Source organism: Primulina tabacum, chromosome 4 (genome assembly GCF_025594145.1).
Source record: "Primulina tabacum isolate GXHZ01 chromosome 4, ASM2559414v2, whole genome shotgun sequence".
Taxonomy (NCBI): domain Eukaryota; kingdom Viridiplantae; phylum Streptophyta; class Magnoliopsida; order Lamiales; family Gesneriaceae; genus Primulina; species Primulina tabacum.
The window spans coordinates 37,761,158-37,785,594 of NC_134553.1; the positions used below are offsets into that span (position 1 = coordinate 37,761,158).

Consider the following 24,437-nt stretch of genomic DNA (forward strand, 5'->3'; position numbering starts at 1 on the left):
GACCCAAATATGATATCATCAACATAAATTTGCACAAGTAAAATGTGATCATTCATAGAAAATTTGAACAAAGTCTTGTCAACTGATCCAACAATAAAATCATGATAAGTTAGAAATTTTTAAAATGTCTCAAACCAAGCTCTTGGAGCTTGTTTAAGGCCATATTAAGCTTTGTTTAAATGATAGACATGATCAGGAAAAGAGTGATTGATAAAACGTGGAGGTTGTTCAACATAAACTTCTTCCTGTAACTGACCATTCAGGAAGGAACTCTTCACGTCCATCTGGAACACTTTAAAGTTCTTGAATGATGCATAGGTAAGGAAAATTCTGATTGCTTCCAGTCTTGCAACTGGTACATACGTTTCATCGTAGTCAATTCCTTCCTCTTGCCTGTATCCTTGTGCCACAAGTCTTGCTTTGTTGCGTGCAACTGAATCATCTTCGTTCAGTTTGTTTCTGAACACCCATTTTGTACCTATAATAGTTTTACAAACTGGTCTTGAAACTAATTCCAGAGATTGTTATGGGTAAACTTATTTAGCTCCTCTTGCATTGCATTTATCTAGTTAGGATCAGCAAGAGCTTCATCAGTTTTCCTTGGTTCCAGCTGTGAAATAAAAGCAGAATGAATAAACAAGTTAAGCATCTGGTTTTGAGTTCTTACTGGATCAGATGGATTATCAATAACCTATTATGGAGGATGTGACTTCTTCCATCTGTAATCGGCATTTGCTGCATCCATATCAGCAACAGCTTCTGTCATACCCTTACTCTATGCTTGACATGACTAATGATACTTATACATCTAATCAAAATAGAGTTTGAATTATATATACTTATATTATGAAACAATTTCAAACAAGGGGCATCGATTTGATGGTAAAATTTTTGGCATGATGTCCTTGCATTCTTGTAAAAGCCAAAAACTCAACTCAAGCAACAATATCAAGCATATTTTCATATACAACCATACACCATATTGTTATACATGTAGTCATAACATTGTGAAACTTGTTTCAAACTTTGACACAACATTCATTATAATACATATGCGGAAGCTATACAATAAGACGTCCAGGTTCTTGTCGAGGTAAGGCACGTCACAAGCATGCATTGGCGAACCGGCATCCTATGTCTCTCTTTTACCTGATCCTGTAATACATAAGCTACGTGAGTTTGTAAAACTCAATAAGTTGGCACTTGTACGTATCAATATGCGTAGAAGAAACATACATATCAAGTCGTGATCAAAAATGAATCTTTAAATCATATCATATCATATCATAACACATATTCATGTTCATTTGTGTACTTGAGTCTCATTAGTTGACCTGTACTACCGTGCTTGCTTTATTATATAGCTACTAATGTGTTGGACGTCAGGGAGCACCTTTGGTAACCCCACGCCCCATGAACATATATTGTCCAATAGGTTTGGTGGATTTAAAACCACCCATGATGTCAACAAGCTCTATATCATATAAAAATCAGTCATTTTCCTTTCATGTTCATGACATAGCACCCATCTTCAAGATTCATGAGTTCCTTTCATATTTAATACATAACCATGGAATATGGTGCTATGTTTTCATCAATAAACATACTAACAATGTACATATAACAATAATCAATGGGAATCATATGAAATCATAATATAACTCATGTATTACTTCAAGAACATGCCAACTTACAGTCCAAGTGTACGAATACTGGTTTGAGACGATGTTTCTCCATCCTATACTGTCAAATATATCAATAGTTTAGTTACTATGTCTATACTAGGTGAAAGTTACTCTTCTACATGTACAACAACTAAAAGAGAAGAAAACTTACACCCTTAAAACAAATTGTGATGAAGAACTTAATTCTAACTTTAAAATGATGAAAGGTATGAAGAAGCAAGCTTTTGGGAGGAAGAATTCTTGTTTCCTTCGTTTTTTGGTGGTAAAGAAAGTGAAGAATGGTGAAAATGCTTGGAAAAGTCGAAACTTATCTTTTTATACATGAGGCGGCGCCCGATCGGACGTCTTTGAGTCTCGTTCGTTGGCCCGTTTACAATCAATTTAGCCTACAATTTTGTCCAAATCCGGCAGTGCCCCAGATACGTTGATTTCACATGTCTTATCTGGTCCCGATCGAGATTCAGATGATTTTGAGCCGAAAATCGTACGTCAACAAGTAATCAAAAATAGAAAATAACAAAAAAGGGTGCAACACGAGGACTTCTCAGGGGGTCACCCATCCTAGTACTGCTCTTGCCCAAGCACGCTTAACTTCGGAGTTCTGATGGGATCCAGTGCATTAGTACTGGTACGATCGCTCCCGAGATTGTGTGGGCTGTTTATTCTTATAATCATCGAGTACGTGTGGAGCGGGTGGCGAGGGACAACGCACGGCACTGCTCTCGCCAATTCAGAACCATGAAGTTAAACATTATTGCGCGATGACAGTGCTAGGATGGGTGACCTCCCCGGGAAGAGTTTGTGTCGCGACCATTTACGTAAATTATGTCTAAACCATTCGAAATAATTGTTTTTAATAAGTTCACTGTCTCCGAGTTATCTGCGTCATACCCTTCCACACAGAACCAGCTCACGAAAACAAAAATTGATAAATGTTTAAAGAAAATAGAAAAAAAAAATAAGAAGAAGAAATTAGCAAATGTAAAGCTATTGCTATGCCTGGATACGATAAAATGGAACCGGAATCGAATTTCGAACTTCCTAAGCGGATTTCTCGAGGAAACGGAAGCTTAACAGAAGCGGAAAATCGCAAATTAGAGTGTCTTAGAGAAAGAATTCGGCTAAAATCTCGCCAGCTCATTGCAAAGCAATGAGTCTCGTTCGTTGGCCCGTTTACAATTAAATTACCCTACAATTTTGTCCAAATCCGGCACGGCCCGAGATACGTTAATTTCACATTTCTTACCTGGTCCCGATCAAGATTCATATGATTGGGGCCAAAAATCTTCTGTCAACAGTTAATCGAAAATAGAAAAACACGAAAAGGGGTGCAACACGAGGACTTTCCAGAGGGTCACCCATCCTAGTACTGCTCTCGTCCAAGCACGTTTAACTTCGGAGTTCTGATGGGATCCAGTGCATTAGTGCTGGTATCATTGCACCCGAGATTGTGTGGGCTGTTTATTCTTATATCCCTCGAGTACGCGTGGAGCGGGAGGCGAGGGACAACACGCCACACTGCTCTCGCCCAATCAGAACCATGATGTTAAGCGTTCTTGCGCGATGGCAGAGCTAGGATGGAAGACCTCCCTGGGAAATCCTCGTGTCCCGACCGTTTACGTAAATTATGGCTAAACCGTTTAAAATAATTGTTTTTAATAAGTTAACCGTCTCCGGAGTAATCTGCGTCATACCATTCCGCACAGAACCGGCTAACGACAAGAAAAATTGCTAAATGTTTCCAGAAAATAGAAAAAAATAAGAAAAAGTAATTAGCGAATGTAAAGCTATTGCTATGCCTGGGATACGATAAAATGGAACCAGAATCGAATTTCAAACTTCCTAAGCGGATTTCTCGAGGTAACGGAAGCTTAATAGAAGCGAAAAATCTCATATTAGAGGGTCTTAGTGAAGGAATTTGGCTAAAATTTCGCCAGCTCATTGCGGAGTAATGATTCTCTTTCGTTGGCCCGTTTAGAATCAAATTAGCCTATAATTTGTCAACAAGTAATCAAAAATATAAAAACACGAAAAAGGGTGAAACACAAAGACTTCCCAGGGGTACGTGAGGGGCGGGCGACGGGGGAAAACACGCGGCACTTCTCTCGCCCAATCAGAACAATGAAGTTAAGCATTCTTGCGCGATGCCAGAGCTAGGATGTGCGACCTGAATGGGAAGTCCTCGTTTCGCGACCGTTTATGTAAATTATGGCTAAACCGTTCGAAATAATTGTTTTTAATAAGTTTACCGTCTCCGGAGTAATCTGCGTCATACCCTTCCGAACAGAACCGGCTCACGAAAACGAAAATCGCTAAATGTTTCCAGAAAATAGAAAAAAATAAGAAGAAGAAATTAGCGAATGTAAAGCTATTGTTGTACCCGGGATACGATAAAATGGAACCGGAATCGAATTTGGAACATCATAAAAGGATTTCTCGAGGAAATTGAAGCTTAACAGAAGCGGAAAATCACAAATTAGAGTGTCTTAGAGAAGGAATTCGGCTAAAATCTCGCCAACTCATTGAGGAGTAATGAGTGTCTTTCGTTGGCCCGTTTACAATCAAATTAGCATACAATTTTGTCCAAAATCCGACACGGCCCCAGCTACGTTAATTTCACATTTCTTATCTGGTCTCGATCGAGATTCATATGATTGGGGCCGAAAATAGTCTGTCAACAAATAATCAAAAATAGAAAAACATGAAAAGGGGTGCAACACGAGAACTTCCCAGGAGGTCACCATCCTAGTATTGCTCTCGCCCAAGTACGCTTAACTTCGGAATTCTGATGGGATCCGGTGCATTAGTGCTGGTATGATCACACCCAACATTGGGTGGGATGTTTAATCTTCTATGCCTCGAGTACGTGTGGAGCGGGCGGCGAGGGACAACACGTGGCATTGCACTCGTCCAATCAGAACCATGAAGTTAAGCGTTCTTGCGCGATGACAGATCTAGTTGGGTGACCTGCCTGGGAAGTCTAGTGTCACAACCATTTACGTAAATTATGGCTAAACAGTTCGAAATAATTGTTTTTAATAAGATAACCGTCTCCATAGTAATCTGCGTCATACCCTTCCGAACAGAACCGGCTCACGACAACGTAAATCGCTAAATTGTTTCTCGCAGATAGAAAAAAAATAAGAAGAATAAATTAGGGAATTTAAAGCTATTGGTATGCCCGGGATACGATAAAATGGAACCGGAATCGAATTTTGAACATCATAAGCGGATTTCTCGAGGAAACGATAGCTTAACAGAAGCGGAAAATCGCAAATTTCGAACATCATAAGCGGAGTAATGAGGGGTGCAACACGAGGACTTCCCAGGGGGTCACCATCTTAGCACTACTCTTGCCCAAGCACGCTTAAGTTCGGAGTTATGATGGGATCTGGTGCATTAGTGCTGGTATGATCGCACCCGACATTGGGTGGGATGTTTAATCTTCTATGCCTCGAGTACGTGATGAGCGGGCAACGAGGGACAACATGCGGCACTGTTCTCGCCTAATCAGAATCATGAAGTTAAGTGTTCTTGTGCGATGGCGGAGCTAGATTGGGTGACCTTCCTCCGAAGTCCTCGTGTAGCGACCGTTTACGTAAATTATGGCTAAACCGTTCGAAATAATTGTTTTTAATAAGTTAACCATCTCCGAAGTAATCTGCGTCATACCCTTCCGCACAGAACCGGCTCACGACAACAAAAATCAATAAATGCTTCCAGAAAATAAAAAAAGTAAGAAGAAGAAATTAGCGAATGTAAGCTATTGCTATGCCTGGGATACGATAAAATGGAACCGGAATCGAATTTCAAACTTCCTAAGCCGATTTCTTGAGGAAACGGAAGCCTAACAGAAGCAGAAAATCGCAAATTAGAGGGTTCTAGAGAAGGAATTCGGTAAAAATCTCGCTAGCTCATTGCGTAGTAATGAGTCTCGTTCGTTGGCCCGTTTACAATCAAATTAACCTACAATTTTGTCCAATCCGGCACTGACCCAGACACGTTAATTTCACATTTCTTATCTGGTCCCGATCGAGATTCATATGATTGGAGCCGAAAATCGTCTGTAAACAAGTAATCGAAAATAGTAAAAAACGAAAAGGGGTGCAACCCAAGGACTTCCCATGGATTCACCCATCCTAGTACCGCTCTCGCCCAAGAACGCTTAACTTCGGAATTCTGATGGGATCCGGTGCATTAGTGCCAGTATGATCCCACCCAACATTGGGTGGGATGTTTATTCTTCTATGCCTCGAGTACGTGTGGAGCGGGCGGTGAGGCACAACACGCGTCACTGCTCTCGTCCAATCAGAACCATGAAGTTAAGCGTTCTTGCGTGATGAAAGAGCTAGGATGGGTGACCTGCTTGGGAAGACCTCGTGTCGCGACCGTTTATGTAAATTATGGCTAAACCGTTCGAAATTATTGTTTTTAATAAGTTAACCATCTCCGGAGTAATCTGTGTCATACCTTTCCGAACAGAACCGGTTCACGACAACGAAAATCGCTAAATGCAATAGAAAAAAATAGAAGAAGAAATTAGTGAATGTAAAGTTATTGCTATGCCCGGGATACGAAAAAATGGAACTGGAATCGAATTTCGAACATCATAAGCGGATTTCTCGAGGAAAATAAAGCTTAACAGAAGCGGAAAATCGCAAATTAGATGGTCTTAGAGAAAGAATTCGGCTAAAATCTCGCCAGCTCATTATGAAGTAATAAGTCTCTTTCGCTGGCCCGTTTACAATAAAATTAGCTTACAATTTTGTCCAAATTCGGCATGGCCCCAGCTACGTTAATTTCTCATTTCCTATCTGGTCCCGATCAAGATTCATATGATTGGAGCCGAAAATAGTCTGTCAACAAATAATCAAAAATAGAAAAACATGAAAAGGGGTGCAACACGAGGACTTCGCAGGGGGTCACCATCTTAGTACTGCTCTCGCCCAAGTACGCTTAACTTCGGAATTCTGATGGGATCCAGTGCATTAGTGCTGGTATGATCACACCCAACATTGGGTGGGATGTTTATTCTTCTATGCCTCGAGTACGTGTGGAGCGGGCGGCGAGGGACAACACGTGGCATTGCACTCGTCCAATCAGAACCATGAAGTTAAGCGTTCTTGCGCGATGACAGATCTAGGATGGGTGACCTGCCTGGGAAGTCCTAGTGTCGCAACCGTTTACGTAAATTATGGATAAACCGTTCGAAATAATTGTTTTTAATAAGATAACCGTCTCCAGAGTAATCTGCATCATACCCTTCCGAACAGAACCGGCTCACGAACACGTAAATCGCTAAATGTTTCTCGAAGATAGAAAAAAATAAGAAGAAGAAATTAGGGAATTTAAAGCTATTGGTATGCCTGGGATACGATAAAATGGAACCGGAATCGAATTTCGAACATCATATGCGGATTTCTCGAGGAAACGAAAGTTTAACAGAAGCGGAAAATCGCAAATTTCGAACATCATAAGCGGAGTAATGAGTCTCCTTCGTTGGCCCGTTTATAATCAAATTAGCCGACAATTTTGTCCAAATCCGGCAGGGCCTGAGCTACGTTAATTTCACATTTCTTATCGGGTCCCGATCGAAATTCATATGATTGGAGTCGAAAATCGTCTGTCAGCAAGTTATCGAAAATAGAAAATACGAAAAGGGGTGCAACACGAGGACTTCCCAGGGGGTCACCATCTTACCACTACTCTCGCCCAAGCACGCTTAAGTTCGGAGTTCTGATGGGATCCGGTGCATTAGTGCTGCTCTCACCTAATCAGAATCATGAAGTTAAGCGTTCTTGTGCGATGGCGGAGCTAGATTGGGTGACCTTCCTCCGAAGTCCTCGTGTAGCGATCGTTTACGTAAATTATGGCTAAACCGTTCGAAATAATTGTTTTTAATAAGTTAACCATCTCCGAAGTAATCTGCGTCATACCCTTCCGCACAGAACCGGCTCACGACAACAAAAATCACTAAATGTTTCCAGAAAATAGAAAAAATAAGAAGAAGAAATTAGCGAATGTAAGCTATTGCTATGCCTGGGATACGATAAAATGGAACCGGAATCGAATTTCAAACTTCCTAAGCCAATTTCTGGAGGAAACGGAAGCTTAACAGAAGCAGAAAATCGCAAATTAGAGGGTTCTAGAGAAGGAATTCGGTAAAAATCTCGCTAGCTCATTGCGAAGTAACGAGTCTCGTTCGTTGGCCCGTTTACAATCAAATTAACCTACAATTTTGTCCAAATCCGGCACTGCCCCAGATACGTTAATTTCACATTTTTTACCTGGTCCCGATCGAGATTTATATGATTGGAGCCGAAAATCGTCCGTAAACAAGTAATCGAAAATAGAAAAAAAACAAAAAAGGGTGCAACCCAAGGACTTCCCATGGATTCACCCATCCTTGTACTGCTTTCTGATCGAGCAAAACTTGCACAGTAAAATCCCCAATAAAAATATGGTTTTGTAAGCTCGAAAATTAATCGCAAGTGCACGATGTCAAGTAATAGTATAATGTAAGTGAGTACGAGTATCGTTCCACTGAGGACTGTATTTAACAATTATTCTTTTCAGTTATGAGATCTTTAGCAACGAAAATTTGATTGAGTGATTAATACTACTATGCTCAAAGAAAGATGTAAATAAAATGCTTTAATAAGTAATGAATGAGAATTAATATCTAAAATGTTGAGTAAAATTCAATGAGAAATGAATTTGTTGGGAATTTCGGTTCATCTACCCCTCGTTAATTTATTAATTCGTTCGATAAGTGATTATATGCTTCCGACAGGATTTTCTTTACAATTGAACACACTCTCTCGAGCTATGCCAAACTAATTCGACTCAATGAAGTAATTAAATGTCTTTAGTTATTTATCAAGAGTTAATCGCATGTCGATTTATGTAATCCCCTAGTTTTCGACCCTAAGGACTATGACTATCGGCGCGTATCCAATTTCATATGTCTATGTAAATTGTAGATCCACGGATTATACTACTCGTTCCTATCACAAGTTATTCTCTCGAACTCACTCGCTATATAAAAACGTTATTAAAGTTAGCTACGCTCTAACAACACGAAGAAAAACAATAGTATAATCAAGAATTACTCAACAATCGAATAAAAATTAATTCAAATCAAAGTTTGGGATAGGCTCTCCTTAAATCCCAACAAATATTAAAGTTTAGCTACTAGAATTCATGATTGAAATCAACAAAATTAAGTTCAAGTGACAAAAAATAAATAAGAAATACTAGAAGTGACGAAAAACACGAAGAGCGATGCCCGGAAATCTTCAAATCTTCAATCCAAGCGCCAGAGGCTCTCCAAAGCTTCTGTTGGCTGAATAATGGAGTCTGAATCATCCCTAATTCGTGCCTCCCTCCTTTCCATATCTTCCCTTCTCCAAAATAAGGTAAAAGATCGGACAAGAAATCTTGCCAATATTAGGTGGCGCTCGGGCGGTAGAAAAGTACCGCTTGAGCGCCACACTCTCTGTAGAATGCCTGGAGTATGCGACTTCTGGCGCTCGGGCGGTAGAAAAGTACCGCTCGAGCGCCAATCTTCTGTAATTTCTTCCTTGTGGATCACTTCTCGCGCTCGGGCGGTAGAATTTCACCGCCCGAGCGCCACATCTTCTGTCCGTCTCTTCAGCAACTCGCTTCTCGCGCCCGAGCGGTAGAAAATTACCGCTCGGGCACCAACCTTTCTGTACACAATCTTGTTGGCTTAGCACTTGGATCTGAGTTCCGTTTTTCCGGCCATTTTTCCTGCAAATTCGTCACATCCAAGTGAGACACGATCACATGCAAATGTTTACTCTAAAATGAAAAAAATGTAAACGAAATGTACGCATGCACAATGCAAACACACACAAACTAATTTAATAAAGCACGTAAAAATCACACATATCAACCCCCTCATTCTAACATTTTGCTTGCCCTCAAGTAAAATAGGTTATAGACCACAATCAAAACACGAAACAAACACAAAAGGGAGGGTACTGAAACAACTAAAATGATGGTGAAGTAGCGAACCGGTATCTCCTGCCTCAGCGGGTGTTTGAACCACATCCACTTAGTCAAATCACAACATATATTACTGCCCCTTCAAAACATTGCACAGCCTTTGTTCTTTTCCAACAGAGTGTGGTTGTGCGTGTCGTGGATTTTTCTAGCTTGTGTTTCAGACAGTTTCATTCGCAAATCATGTGGGTTGCCAAATAGACAAGTCAACGCAAGTTTCACTCTACTGAGTTCTGTTTCTATTTGGGACCGACCAGTAAACACATAAAGTGGTAGAATTTCATTGTAAAACATCAAAAGGCATGGGGTCAATAGTTATAACTCCTCAACTGGCTTAGGGAGATTGGTAGTATGTAGATCATTTTCACTATGCCCTTGTCAGAAATTTTCTCTGACATTACTCAACGCCTTACATCTCTTTCTTTTTAGCCTTTGGGATAGGATTTCATCCCTTTTCGGCTCCCCCACACCTTACATCCCCTTTATTATCCCAATTTTTTTTTCTTTTTTGGTGCATAGTTTTCTCATACGTACTCCCGAGGCTTTGGTTATAGGGCATGTTTATTTATCTGGCCTAGGGATGAATTTTTAGGTCCTATGCACGATTGGGATGAAGGATGTTTGAGGAATACTTTTGATTTTCTACTTGAGTTCATGCCACTGGTTAGTCACTCATTTCAACAGGTACTCATTCAAGTTCTACTCGCATCTTATGTTTCTCCAGTACCCCTCACAGATTATTTTGAACTTAACTGTCATCCACACCACTATCAAAATCCACCATGAGTGCATCTAAAGATTTCAATTCACCTCAGGATTCGTAACGAGTGATAAGACTAAGCAACATGCAGTTTATTTATCCCACAATCATCATTGGCTAGCAATTTACTAGTTTCACCATCATCTGACACTCATGCATGACAAATACGAAAAACGACCCCCTCATACTAAAGGTGTACATTGTCCCCAATTCATTAAACGACACATAAGAAAAGAGACAAAAATCGACCAAACACCCACAACTAAATGCATGCATACAAAAAAATTATAAAAAATAAAAAATAAAAAATAAAAATAAAAATTTCCCCTGGTTGATTATAATGTAGTAGTTGCAGTTGGATATTAATCTTTTCCTACTGTATGAGCTTTTGAGGCCATCAATCTTCCACGTCTCCAATATGCTCACCCTGCACAAAAGAAATTGAGCAAAATCAAATCACAAAGAAACAAGACTCAATGCAACAACTAAAATTAAAATAAATAACTAAAATACAAAACGCTTGGGTTGCCTCCCAAGTAGCGCCTGATTTCTAGTCGTCGGCTTGACCCTCAGAAGCCCTTATCAAAGAGCGGCTGATGCCCAAAGTAAGTGTCATATGATACCACATCTGGGTCTGGATTCCATATGCCCTCAAATCTGGCTAGATATAGACACATTAAGCTCGTCACCTCAACAACACACAACTCTGAATAATCGGCATGAGATGAGAAAAACAGTGTCGGCACTCCTTTATCAGCAAATTCTTCAAAAATCTCTTCCGACTGAGGCTCACATACCAGTGGAGGCTCAAACAACTCTAGATTTTCAGTCTTATCCACATCATTCTCACTATCTTGGATGTTTGAGTCATCATCATCAAACCAAACCGGATCGATCACCGGTTGAGTATCTCGCTTCACTTCTTGTTCTCGGCGACTCTGAAAGATGGATTTCTTGATATTTTCTATTTGCTCCTCAAGGTTGCGCAGAGAATTAATTTGATTTTCCATAGCTGCCTCAGTCAGTGCCACATACCTATTCATGGTATCTTCTTGTTGAGTCGTGATCAGTTCATGGCTATCTCTCTCATCATTTTGAAACTCGGATGGCTGGTCTATAAACTCTGGGTAATGATCTTGTGTGTATTGATGACTCCAACACTGTGGCAAAAGACCCCAATACCTATGGTAGTCAAAGTCCGCCATATCACCCAACAAAAGTATCATTTCCTCATCATCTCGGCAAAATAGTGGACTGCCTGTTGTTAGTGCTCCGTCGATCACCCATCTTTGTGTTACTGCATCCAAACCATTAAGGAAAAATTTAAGAAGAGAATAGTTAGAAAAATCATGATACAGGACATTGTTTGCTAAATAATCTAATCTCTCCCATGCTGCGTAAAAAAGCTCTCCGCGTTGTTGGGCAAATCTTGTGAATACTTTTCGATGAAACATCTCAAAGTATTGCACAAGAAAATTTCCTGCAAAAAGAAAATAGAAAATGGTAGATCACGCAGGAATAAAATAAAATAAATAAAAAAAATATTTAAATTAGCTAAAGAAAAATAACAAAAAGAAAAATTTGTCAATTTCAATCCCCGGCAACGGCGCCAAAAACTTGATCGAGCAAAACTTGCACAGTAAAATCCCCAATAAAACTATGGTTTTGTAAGCTCGAAAATTAATCGCAAGTGCACGATGTCAAGTAATAGTATAATGTAAGTGAGTACGAGTATCGTTCCACTGAGGACTGTATTTAACAATTATTCTTTTCAGTTATGAGATCTTTAGCAACGAAAATTTGATTGAGTGATTAATACTACTATGCTCAAAGAAAGATGTATATAAAATGATTTAATAAGTAATGAATGAGAATTAATATCTAAAATGTTGAGTAAAATTCAATGAGAAATGAATTTGTTGGGAATTTCGGTTCACCTACCCCTCGTTAATTTATTAATTCGTTCGATAGTGATTATATGCTTCCGACAGGATTTTCTTTACAATTGAACACACTCTCTCGAGCTATGCCAAACTAATTCGACTCAATGAAGTAATTAAATGTCTTTAGTTATTTATCAAGAGTAAATCGCATGTCGATTTATGTAATCCCCTAGTTTTCGACCCTAAGGACTATAACTATCGGCGCGTATCCAATTTCATATGTCTATGTAAATTGTAGATCCACGGATTATACTACTCGTTCCTATCACAAGTTATTCTCTCGAACTCACTCGCTATATAAAAACGTTATTAAAGTTAGCTACGCTCTAACAACACGAAGAAAAACAATAGTATAATCAAGAATTACTCAACAATCGAATAAAAATTAATTCAAATCAAAGTTTGGGGTAGGCTCTCCTTAAATCCCAACAAATATTAAAGTTTAGCTACTAGAATTCATGATTGAAATCAACAAAATTAAGTTCAAGTGACAAAAACTAAACAAGAAATACTAGAAGTGACGAAAAACACGAAGAGCGATGCCCGGAAATCTTCAAATCTTCAATCCAAGCGCCAGAGGCTCTCCAAAGCTTCTGTTGGCTGAATAATGGAGTCTGAATGATCCCTAATTCGTGCCTCCCTCCTTTCCATATCTTCCCTTCTCCAAAATAAGGTAAAAGATCGGACAAGAAATCTTGCCAATATTAGGTGGCGCTCGGGCGGTAGAAAAGTACCGCTCGAGCGCCACACTCTCTGTAGAATGCCTGGAGTATGCGACTTCTGGCGCTCGGGCGGTAGAAAAGTACCGCTCGAGCGCCAATCTTCTGTAATTTCTTCTTTGTGGATCACTTCTCGCGCTCGGGCGGTAGAATTTCACCGCCCGAGCGCCACATCTTCTGTCTGTCTCTTCAGCAACTCGCTTCTCGCGCCCGAGCGGTAGAAAATTCCTGCTCGGGCGCCAACCTTTCTGTACACAATCTTGTTGGCTTAGCACTTGGCTCCGAGTTCCGTTTTTCCGGCCATTTTTCCTGCAAATTCGTCACATCCAAGTGAGACACGATCACATGCAAATGTTTACTCTAAAATGAACAAAATGTAAACGAAATGTACGCATGCACAATGCAAACACACACAAACTAATTTAATAAAGCACGTAAAAATCACACATATAAACCCCCTCATACTAACATTTTGCTTGCCCTCAAGTAAAATAGGTTATAGACCACAATCAAAACACGAAACAAACACAAAAGGGAGGGTACTGAAACAACTAAAATGATGGTGAAGTAGCGAACCGGTATCTCCTGCCTCAAGCGGGTGTTTGAACCACATCCACTTAGTCAAATCACAACATTTATTACTGCCCCTTCAAAACATTGCACAACCTTTGTTCTTTTCCAACAGAGTGTGGTTGTGCGTGTCGTGGATTTTTCTAGCTTGTGTTTCAGACAGTTTCATTCGCAAATCATGTGGGTTGCCAAATAGACAAGTCAACGCAAGTTTCGCTCTACTGAGTTCTGTTTCTATTTGGGACGGACCAGTAAACACATAAAGTGGTAGAATTTCATTGTAAAACATCAAAAGGCATGGGGTCAATAGTTATAACTCCTCAACTGGCTTAGGGAGATTGGGAGTATATAGATCATTTTCACTATGCCCTTGTCAGAAATTTTCTCTGACATTCCTCAACGCCTTACATCTCCTTCTTTTTAGCCTTTGGGAAAGGATTTCATCCCTTTTCGGCTCCCCCACACTTTACATCCTCTTTATTATTCCAATTTTTTTTTTCTTTTTGGTGCATAGTTTTCTCATACATACTCCCTAGGCTTTGGTTATAGGGCATGTTTATTTATCTGGCGTATGGATGAATTTTTAGGTCCTATGCACGATTGGGATGAAGGATGTTTGAGGAATACTTTTGATTTTCTACTTGAGTTCATGCCACTGGTTAGTCACTCATTTCAACAGGTACGCATTCAAGTTCTACTCGCATCTTATGTTTCTCCAGTACCCCTCACAGATTATTTTGAACTTAACTGTCATTCACACCACTATCAAAATCCACCATGAGTGCATCTAAAGATTTCAATTCACCTCAGGATTCATAACGAGTGATAAGACTAAGCAACATGCAGTTTATTTATCCCACAATCATCATTGCCTACCAATTTACTAGTTTCACCATCATCTGACACTCATGCATGACAAATACGAAAAACGACCCCCTCATACTAAAGGTGTACATTGTCCCCAATGCATTAAACGACACATAAGAAAAGAGACAAAAATCGACCAAACACCCACAATTAAATGCATGCATACAAAAAAATTAAAAAAAATAAAAAATAAAAAATAAAAATAAAAAACTCCCATGGTTGATTATAATGTAGTAGTTGCAGTTGGATATTAATCTTTTCCTACTGTATGAGCTTTTGAGGCCATCAATCTTCCACGTCTCCAATATGCTCACCCTGCACAAAAGAAATTGAGCAAAATCAAATCACAAAGAAACAAGACTCAATGCAACAACTAAAATTAAAATAAATAACTAAAATACAAAACGCTTGGGTTGCCTCCCAAGTAGCGCCTGATTTCTAGTCGTCGGCTTGACCCTCAGAAGCCCTTATCAAAGAGCGGCTGATGCCCAAAGTAAGTGTCATATGATACCACATCTGGGTCTGGATTCCATATGCCCTCAAATCTGGCTAGATATAGACACATTAAGCTCGTCACCTCAACAACACACAACTCTGAATAATCGGCATGAGATGAGAAAAACAGTGTCGGCACTCCTTTATCAGCAAATTCTTCAAAAATCTCTTCCGACTGAGGCTCACATACCAGTGGAGGCTCAAACAACTCTAGATTTTCAGTCTTATCCACATCATTCTCACTATCTTGGTTGTTTGAGTCATCATCATCAAACCAAACCGGATCGATCACCGGTTGAGTATCTCGCTTCACTTCTTGTTCTCGGCGACTCTGAAAGATGGATTTCTTGATATTTTCTATTTGCTCCTCAAGGTTGCGCAGAGAATTAATTTGATTTTCCATAGCTACCTCAGTCAGTGCCACATACCTATTCATGGTATCTTCTAGTTGAGTCGTGATCAGTTCATGGCTATCTCTCTCATCATTTTGAAACTCGGATGGCTGGTCTATAAACTTTGGGTAATGATCTTGTGTGTATTGATGACTCCAACACTGTGGCAAAAGACCCCAATACCTATGGTAGTCAAAGTCCGCCATATCACCCAACAAAAGTATCATTTCCTCATCATCTCGGCAAAATAGTGGACTGCCTGTTGTTAGTGCTCCGTCGATCACCCATCTTTGTGTTACTGCATCCAAACCATTAAGGAAAAATTTAAGAAGAGAATAGTTAGAAAAATCATGATACAGGACATTGTTTGCTAAATAATCTAATCTCTCCCATGCTGCGTAAAAAAGCTCTCCGCGTTGTTGGGCAAATCTTGTGAATACTTTTCGATGAAACATCTCAAAGTATTGCACAAGAAAATTTCCTGCAAAAAGAAAATAGAAAATGGTAGATCACGCAGGAATAAAATAAAATAAATAAAAAAAATATTTAAATTAGCTAAAGAAAATAACAAAAAGAAAAATTTGTCAATTTCAATCCCCGGCAACGGCGCCAAAAACTTGATCGAGCAAAACTTGCACAGTAAAATCCCCAATAAAAATATGGTTTTGTAAGCTCGAAAATTAATCGCAAGTGCACGATGTCAAGTAATAGTATCATGTAAGTGAGTACGAGTATCGTTCCACTGAGGACTGTATTTAACAATTAATCTTTTCAGTTATGAGATTTTTAGCAACGAAAATTTGATTGAGTGATTAATACTACTATGCTCAAAGAAAGATGTAAATAAAATGCTTTAATAAGTAATGAATGAGAATTAATATCTAAAATGTTGAGTAAAATTCAATGAGAAATGAATTTGTTGGAATTTCGGTTCACCTACCCGTCGTTAATTTATTAATTCGTTCGATAGTGATTATATGCTTCCGACAGGATTTTCTTTACAATTGAACACACTCTCTCGAGCTATGCCAAACTAATTCGACTCAATGAAGTAATTAAATGTCTTTAGTTATTTAACAAGAGTGAATCGCATGTCGATTTATGAAATCCCCTAGTTTTCGACCCTAAGGACTATATCTATCGGCGCGTATCCAATTTCATATGTCTATGTAAATTGTAGATCCACGGATTATACTACTCATTCCTATCACAAGTTATTCTCTCGAACTCACTGGCTATATAAAAACGTTATTAAAGTTAGCTACGCTCTAACAACACGAAGAAAAACAATAGTATAATCAAGAATTACTCAACAATCGAATAAAAATTAATTCAAATCAAAGTTTGGGGTAGGCTCTCCTTAAATCCCAACAAATATTAAAGTTTAGCTACTAGAATTCATGATTGAAATCAACAAAATTAAGTTCAAGTGACAAAAACTAAACAAGAAATACTAGAAGTGACGAAAAACACGAAGAGCGATGCCCGGAAATCTTCAAATCTTCAATCCAAGCACCAGAGGCTCTCCAAAGCTTCTGTTGGCTGAATAATGGAGTCTGAATGATCCCTAATTCGTGCCTCCCTCCTTTCCATATCTTCCCTTCTCCAAAATAAGGTAAAAGATCGGACAAGAAATCTTGCCAATATTAGGTGGCGCTCGGGCGGTAGAAAAGTACCGCTCGAGCGCCACACTCTCTGTAGAATGCCTGGAGTATGCGACTTCTGGCGCTCGGGCGGTAGAAAAGTACCGCTCGAGCGCCAATCTTCTGTAATTTCTTCCTTGTGGATCACTTCTCGCGCTCGGGCGGTAGAATTTCACCGCCCGAGCGCCACATCTTCTGTCCGTCTCTTCAGCAACTCGCTTCTCGCGCCCGAGCGGTAGAAAATTACCGCTCGGGCGCCAACCTTTCTGTACACAATCTTGTTGGCTTAGCACTTGGCTCCGACTTCCGTTTTTCCGGCCATTTTTCCTGCAAATTCGTCACATCCAAGTGACACACGTTCGCATGCAAATGTTTACTCTAAAATGAACAAAATGTAAACGAAATGTACGCATGCACAATGCAAACACACACAAACTAATGTAATAAAGCACATAAAAATCACACATATCACTCTCGCCCAAGCACGCTTAACTTCGAAGTTCTGATGGGATCCGGTGCATTAGTGCTGGTTTTATCGCACCCGACATTGAAATGTCTGTTTATTCTTATATCCCTCGAGTACGTGTGGAGCAGGCGGCTAGGGACAACACGCGGCACTGCTCTCGCCCAATCAGAACCATGAAGATAAGCGTTCTTGCGCGATGGCAGAGCTAGAATGGGTGACCACCCTGTGAAGACCTCGTGTCGCGACCATTTACGTAAATTATGACTAAACCATTCGAAAAAATTTTTTTTAATAAGTTAACCGTCTCCGAAGTAATCTGCGTCATACCCTTCCGCACAGAACCGGCTAATGACAACGAAAATAGCTAAATGTTTCCAGAAAACAGAAAAAAATTATGAAGAAGAAAATAGCGAATGTAAAGCTATTATTATGCCTGGGATATGATAAAATGGAATCGGAATCAAATTTCGAACTTCCTAAGCGGATTTCTCGAGGAAACGGAAGCTTAATAGAAGCGAAAAATCGCAAATTAGAGGGTCTTAGAGGAAGAATTCGGGTAAAATCTCGCTAGCTCATTCCGTAGTATTGAGTCTCGTTCGTTGGCCTGTTTACAATCAAATTAGCCTACAATTTTGTCCAAATCCAGCATAGCAAGAGCTACGTTAATTTCACATTTCTTATCTTGTCCCGACCGAGATTCATATGATTGGAGCCGAACATCGTCTGTAAACAAGTAATCGAAAATAGAAAAAAACGAAAAGGGGTGCAACCCGAGGACTTCCCATGGATTCACCCATCCTAGTACTGCTCCCGCCCAAACACAATTAACTTCGGAGTTCTGATGGGATCTGGTGCATTAGTGCTATTATTATGATCACACCCAACATTGGGTGGGATGTTTATTCTTCTATGCCTCGAGTACGTGTGGAGTGGGTGGTGAGGCACAACACGGGTCACTGCTCTCGCCCAATCAGAACCATGAAGTTAAGCGTTCTTGCGCGATGACAGAGCTAGGATGGGTGACCTTCCTGGGAAGACCTCGTGTCGCGACCGTTTATAAGCAGATTTCTCGTGGAAAATAAAGCTTAACAGAAGCGGAAAATCGCAAATTAGATGGTCTTAGAGAAGGAATTCGGCTAAAATCTTGCCAGCTCATTACGGAGTAATGAGTCTCTTGTGTTGGCCCGTTTACTATCAAATTAGCTTACAATTTTGTCCAAATCCGGCACGGCCCCAGCTACGTTAATTTCACATTTCCTATCTGGTCCCGATCGAGATTCATATGATTGGAGCCGAAAATAGTCTGTCAACAAATAATCAAAAATAGAAAAACATGAAAAGGGATGCCACACGAGGATTTCCCAGGGGGTCACCATCCTAGTACTGCTCTCATCCAAGCACGCTTAACTTCGGAGTTCTGATGGGATCCGGTGCATTAGTGCTGGTATGATCACACCCAACATTGGGTGGGATGTTTATTCATCGATGCCTCGAGTACGTGTGGAGCGGGCGGCGAGGGACAACACGTGGCATTGCTCTTGTCCAATCAGAACCATGAAGTTAAGCGTTCTTGCACGATGACAGAGCTAGGATAGGTGATCTGCCTGGGAAATTCTCGTATCGCGACCGTTTACGTAAATTATGGCTAAACCGTTCGAAATAATTTTTTTTAATAAGTTAACCGTCTCCAGAGTAATCTGCGTCATACCCTTCTGAACAGAACTAGCTCACGACAACGTAAATCGCTAAATGTTTCAAGAAAATATAAAAAAATAAGAAGAAGAAATTAACGAATGTAAAGCTATTGCTATGCCCGGGATACGATATAATGGAACCGGAATCGAATTTCGAACATCATAAGCGGATTTCTCGAGGAAACGAAAGCTTAACAGAAGCGAAAAATCGCAAATTAGAGGGTCTTAGAGAAGAAATTCAGCTAAAATCTCGCCAGCTCATTGCGGAGTAACGAGTCTCCTTCGTTGGCCTGTTTACATCAAATTAGCCTAAAATTTTGTCCAAATCCGGCACGGCTCGAGCTACGTTAATTTCACATTACTTATCTGATCCCGATCGAGAGTTATATGATTGGAGCCGAAAATCGTCAGTCAACAAGTAATCGAAAATAGAAAAACACGAAAAGGGGTGAAACACGAGGACTTCCCAGTGGGTCACCATCTTAGTACTGCTCTCGCCCTAGCACGCTTATGTTCGGAGTTTTGATGGGATCCGGTGCATTAGTGCTGGTATGATCACACCCAACATTGGGTGGGATGTTTATTCATCGATGCCTCGAGTACGTGTGGAGCGGGCGTCGAGGGACAACACGCGGCACTGCTCTCGCCCAAGCAGAATCATGAAGTTAAGCGTTTTGTGCGATGGCGGAGCTAGAATGGGTGACCTTCCTGCGAAGTCCTCGTGTCGCGACCTTTTACATAAATTATGGCTAAACCGTTCGAAATAATTGTTTTTAATAAGGTAACCGTCTCCGAGGTAATCTGCGTCATACCCTTCCGCACATAACCGACTCACGACAACGAAAATCGATAAATGTTTCCAGAAAATAGAAAAAAATAAGAAGAAGAAAATTAACGAATGTAAAGCTATTGCTATGCCTGGGATACGATAAAATGGAACCGGAATCGAATTTCAAACTTCCTAAGCCGATTTCTCGAGGAAATGGAAGCTTAACAGAAGCAGAAAATCGCAAATTAGAGGGTTCTAGAGAAGGAATACGGCAAAAATCTTGCCAGCTCATTGGGTAGTAATGAGTCTCGTTCGTTGGCCCGTTTACAATCAAATTAACCTACAATTTTGTTCAAATCCAGCACTGCCCCAGATACGTTAGTTTCATATTTCTTATCTGGTCCCGACCGAGATTCATATGATTGGAGCCGAAAATCGTCTGTAAACAAGTAATCGAAAATAGAAAAAAACGAAATGGGGTGCAACCCGAGGACTTCCCATGGATTCACTTATCCTAGTACTGCTATTGCCCAAGCACGCTTAGCTTCGAAGTTCTGATGGGATCCGGTGCATTAGAGCTTGTATGATCGCACCCGACATTGAAAGGTCTGTTTATTCTTATGTCCCTCGAGTACGTGTGGAGCAGGCGGCTAGGGACAACACGCGGCACTGCTCTTGCCCAATCAGAACCATGAAGTTAAGCGTTCTTGCGTGATGGCAGAGCTAGGATGGGTGACATCCCTGTGAAGTCCTCGTGTCGCGACCATTTACGTAAATTATGACTAAACCATTCGAAATAATTATTTTTAATAAGTTAACCGTCTCCAGAGTAATCTGCCTCATACCCTTCCGCACAGAACCGGCTAATGACAAGAAAAATCGCTAAATGTTTCCAGAAAACAAAAAAAAATAAGAAAAAGTACTTAGCGAATGTAAAGATATTTCTATGCCTGTGATACAATAAAATGGAACCTGAATCGAATTTCAAACTTCTTAAGCGGAATTCTCGAGGAAACAGAAGCTCATCAGAAGCGAAAAATCGCAAATTAGAGGGTCTTAGAGAAAGAATTCGTCTAAAATCTTGCCAGCTCATTGCGTAGTAATGAGTCTCGTTCGTTGGCCCGTTTACAATCAAATTAGCCTACAATTTTGTCCAAATCCGGCACGGCCTGAGCTACGTAAATTTCACATTTCTTATCTGGTCCCGATCGAGATTCTTATGATTGTAGCCGAAAATCGTCTGTCAACAAGTAATCGAAAATAGAAAAACATGAAAAGGGGTGTGACACGAGGACTTCCCAGGGGGTCACCCATCCTAGTACTGCTCTTGCCCAAGCACGCTTTACTTCGGAGTTCTGATGGGATCCGGTGCATTAGTGCTGGTATGATCGCACCCGACATTGTGTGGGCTGTTTATTCTGATATCCTTCGAGTACGTGTGGAGCGGGCGGCGAGAGACAAGACGTGGCACTGCTCTCGCCCAATCAGAACCATGAAGTTAAGACGACAGAGCTAGGATGGGTGACTTCCCTGTGAAATTCTCATGTCGCAACCTTTTACTTAAATTATGGCTAAACCATTCGAAATAATTTTTTTTAATAAGTTAACCATCTCCGTAGTAATCTGCGTCATACCCTTCCGCACAGAACCTGAAAACGACAACAAAAATCGCTAAATGTTTCCAGAAAATAGAAAAAAAAAAGAAGTAATTAGCGAATGTAAAGATGTTTCTGATATGAATCCTCGTACGAGCGAATAGCAAACACGATTAATTGGAATCGCGCCCTCGATTCAATAATGAACAAGGATCGATGTTGTCCCGTTCTTTTGAAACAAGTATGAATTTGTGATACTCACCTCTAAGCTATAAAACTCTGCAACAAATATTCACGACTGAAACAATTAAAGAATCAGACGAACCTTCAAAGAACATGTCCTTGACAATCTGTATGATATCAATCGACAAACGCCACAAGAACGAATCCTTGATAAGTTTGATTTTAATAAATACAAAGCAAAAAGCTTTTGTTGTTTGAGAGAAAACTCAAGACAAATTAATTCAATACTCAATAATTGTGTTCAATGTTCAAAATCCATCAAATATACATATCAAATCAAAAGGATATGAAAAGATAATGTTCCCAAATTATCTCATGCACCAAATAAGGTAAAAATCGAGTTATTTCCGCCAAACAAATCGAAGGACACGGACCCCGTGTCTGGGTCTGGAATGGGGTCGGTGTAGACACTGTACTTCTCATTGTCGAATGTAAGGGACACGGACCCCGTGTACAGGTCCGTTCTCGGGTCCGTGTAAGCTCTGGATTCCTCATGCTCGAGTGTAAGGTACACGGACCCCGTGTACAGGTTCGTGCTCGGGTCCGTGTAGGTTCTGGATTTTTTTTCTTGGAACGCGTATGGTATTCGAGAATCTTCCTCAATTGTTGCTTGAATAATGTTCCTTTGGTCCCCAAACGTACTCCCATGCATCGTTTGTAAGTCCTTCTCCTTTGCTCATAAGCCTATGCAATGCTTCCTTGAAACTCTTCAGTCTTCCCGTCGTGATTGGTCCCTCCGGCAACTTTAATGGATCCCATTCATTCTTTGGAGCTTGACCACCCATGTTCGCATCAATTTCTATGCTTGGGACACGATAAAATGGAACCGAAATCGAATTTCAAACTTCCTAAGTGGATTTCTCGAGGAAACAAAAGCTTAATAGAAGCGAAAAATTGCAAATTAGAGGGTCTTAGAGAAGAAATTTGGCTAAAATCTTGCCACCTCATTGCGTAGAATGAGTCTCGTTCGTTGGCCCGTTTACAATCAAATTAGCCTACAAATTTGTCCAAATCTTGCACGGCCCGAGCTACATAAATTTCACATTTCTTATCTGGTCCCGATCGAGATTCAGATAATTGTAACCGAAAATCGTCTGTCAACAAGTAATCGAAAATAGAAAAACACGAAAAGGGGTGCAACACGGGGACTTCCCAGGGGGTCACCCATTCTAGTGCTGCTCTCACCCAAGCACGCATAACTTCATAGTTCTGATGGGATCCGGTGCATTAGTGCTGGTATAATCGAACCCGACATTTGGTGGGCTGTTTATTCTTATATCCCTCGAGTATGTGTGAAGCGGGCGACGAGGGAGAACACGCGGCACTGCTCCTGCCCAATCAGAACTATGAACTTAAGCGTTCTTGCGCGATGGCAGAGCTAAGATTCGGATAAAATCTCGCCAGCCATTGCGTAGTGATGAGTCTCGTTCGTTGGCCCGTTTACGATCAAATTAGCCTACAATTTTTTCCAAATACGGAACTGCCCGGGCTACGTTGATTTAACATGTCTTATCTGGTCCCGATCGAGATTAGGATGATTGCAGCCGAAAATCGTCTGTCAACAAGTATTCGAAAATAGAAAAACACGAAAAAAGGTGCAACACGGCGACTTCCCACGGGTCACCCATCCTAGTACTTCTCTCGCCCAAGCCACTTAACTTCGGAGTTCCTGGTATGATCGCACCCAACATTGAGTGGGATGTTTATTCTTATATCCCTCGAGTACGTGTGGAGCGGGCGGCTAGGGACAACACGCGGCACCGCTCTCGCCCAATCAAACCATGAAGTTAAGCGTTCTGGCGCGATGGCAGAGCTAGGATGGGTGACCTCCCTGGGAAGTCCTCGTGTCGCGAACGTTTACGTAAATTATGGCTAAAACAGCCGAAATAATGGTTTTTAATAAGTCAACCGTCTCAGAGTAATCTGCGTCATAGAAAAAAAATCGCTAAATGTTTACAGAAAATAGAAAAAAAAGAATAAGAAGAAAATAGCGAATGTAAGCTATTATTATGCCAGGATACGATAAAATGGAACCGAAATCGAATTTCGAACTTCCTAAGCGGATTTCTCGAGGAAACGGAAGCTTAACAGAAGAGGAAAATCATCAATTAGAGGGTTTTAGAGATGGAATTCAGCTAAAATCTCCCCAGCTCATTGCGGATTAATTAGTCTCGTTCGTTGGCACATTTACAATCAAATTAGCCTACAATTTTGTCTAAATCTGGCAGTGCCCGAGCTACGTTGATTTCACATGTTTTATCTAGTCCCGATCGAGATTTAGATGATTTGAGCCGAAAATCTTCTATCAACAAGTAATCAAAAATAGAAAAACACGAAAAGGGGTGCAACACGAGGACTTCTCAAGGGGTCACTCATCCTAGTACTGCTCTCGCCCAAACACGCTTAACTTCGGAGTTCTGATGGGATCCGGTGCATTAATGCTGGTACGATCGCACTCGAAATTGATTCGGATGTTTATTCTTATATCCCTCGAGTACGTGTGGAGCGGGCGGCGATGGACAACATACGGTACTGGTATCGCCCAATCAGAACCATGAAGTTTAGCAT

General features: G+C 40.6%; 7 non-coding genes and 7 pseudogenes across 7 annotated transcripts; all 14 read right to left on the reverse strand.

The window, feature by feature from the left end:
- Window positions 1–2,208: 2,208 nt before the first annotated feature.
- On the reverse strand, window positions 2,209–2,327 carry LOC142543985 (5S ribosomal RNA). The gene has a single exon (XR_012819955.1). It is a non-coding gene; the product is annotated as a 5S ribosomal RNA (ribosomal RNA).
- Window positions 2,328–3,010: 683 nt separating this feature from the next.
- On the reverse strand, window positions 3,011–3,129 carry LOC142543969 (5S ribosomal RNA). The gene has a single exon (XR_012819939.1). It is a non-coding gene; the product is annotated as a 5S ribosomal RNA (ribosomal RNA).
- Window positions 3,130–4,393: 1,264 nt separating this feature from the next.
- Window positions 4,394–4,511, reverse strand: LOC142543761 (5S ribosomal RNA). The gene has a single exon (XR_012819841.1). It is a non-coding gene; the product is annotated as a 5S ribosomal RNA (ribosomal RNA).
- A 478-nt stretch (window positions 4,512–4,989) lies between these two features.
- Window positions 4,990–5,107, reverse strand: LOC142543884 (5S ribosomal RNA; annotated as a pseudogene).
- A 679-nt stretch (window positions 5,108–5,786) lies between these two features.
- Window positions 5,787–5,905, reverse strand: LOC142543893 (5S ribosomal RNA; annotated as a pseudogene).
- Window positions 5,906–6,578: 673 nt separating this feature from the next.
- On the reverse strand, window positions 6,579–6,696 carry LOC142543794 (5S ribosomal RNA). The gene has a single exon (XR_012819872.1). It is a non-coding gene; the product is annotated as a 5S ribosomal RNA (ribosomal RNA).
- A 648-nt stretch (window positions 6,697–7,344) lies between these two features.
- LOC142543962 (5S ribosomal RNA) lies at window positions 7,345–7,457 on the reverse strand (annotated as a pseudogene).
- Window positions 7,458–18,328: 10,871 nt separating this feature from the next.
- Window positions 18,329–18,450, reverse strand: LOC142543947 (5S ribosomal RNA; annotated as a pseudogene).
- A 458-nt stretch (window positions 18,451–18,908) lies between these two features.
- On the reverse strand, window positions 18,909–19,026 carry LOC142543782 (5S ribosomal RNA). The gene has a single exon (XR_012819860.1). It is a non-coding gene; the product is annotated as a 5S ribosomal RNA (ribosomal RNA).
- A 681-nt stretch (window positions 19,027–19,707) lies between these two features.
- Window positions 19,708–19,825, reverse strand: LOC142543872 (5S ribosomal RNA; annotated as a pseudogene).
- A 682-nt stretch (window positions 19,826–20,507) lies between these two features.
- LOC142543915 (5S ribosomal RNA) lies at window positions 20,508–20,626 on the reverse strand (annotated as a pseudogene).
- A 682-nt stretch (window positions 20,627–21,308) lies between these two features.
- Window positions 21,309–21,427, reverse strand: LOC142543769 (5S ribosomal RNA). Its single transcript, XR_012819848.1, has one exon. It is a non-coding gene; the product is annotated as a 5S ribosomal RNA (ribosomal RNA).
- A 1,573-nt stretch (window positions 21,428–23,000) lies between these two features.
- LOC142543916 (5S ribosomal RNA) lies at window positions 23,001–23,119 on the reverse strand (annotated as a pseudogene).
- A 1,089-nt stretch (window positions 23,120–24,208) lies between these two features.
- On the reverse strand, window positions 24,209–24,327 carry LOC142543742 (5S ribosomal RNA). Its single transcript, XR_012819823.1, has one exon. It is a non-coding gene; the product is annotated as a 5S ribosomal RNA (ribosomal RNA).
- Between the last annotated feature and the right edge of the window lie 110 nt (window positions 24,328–24,437).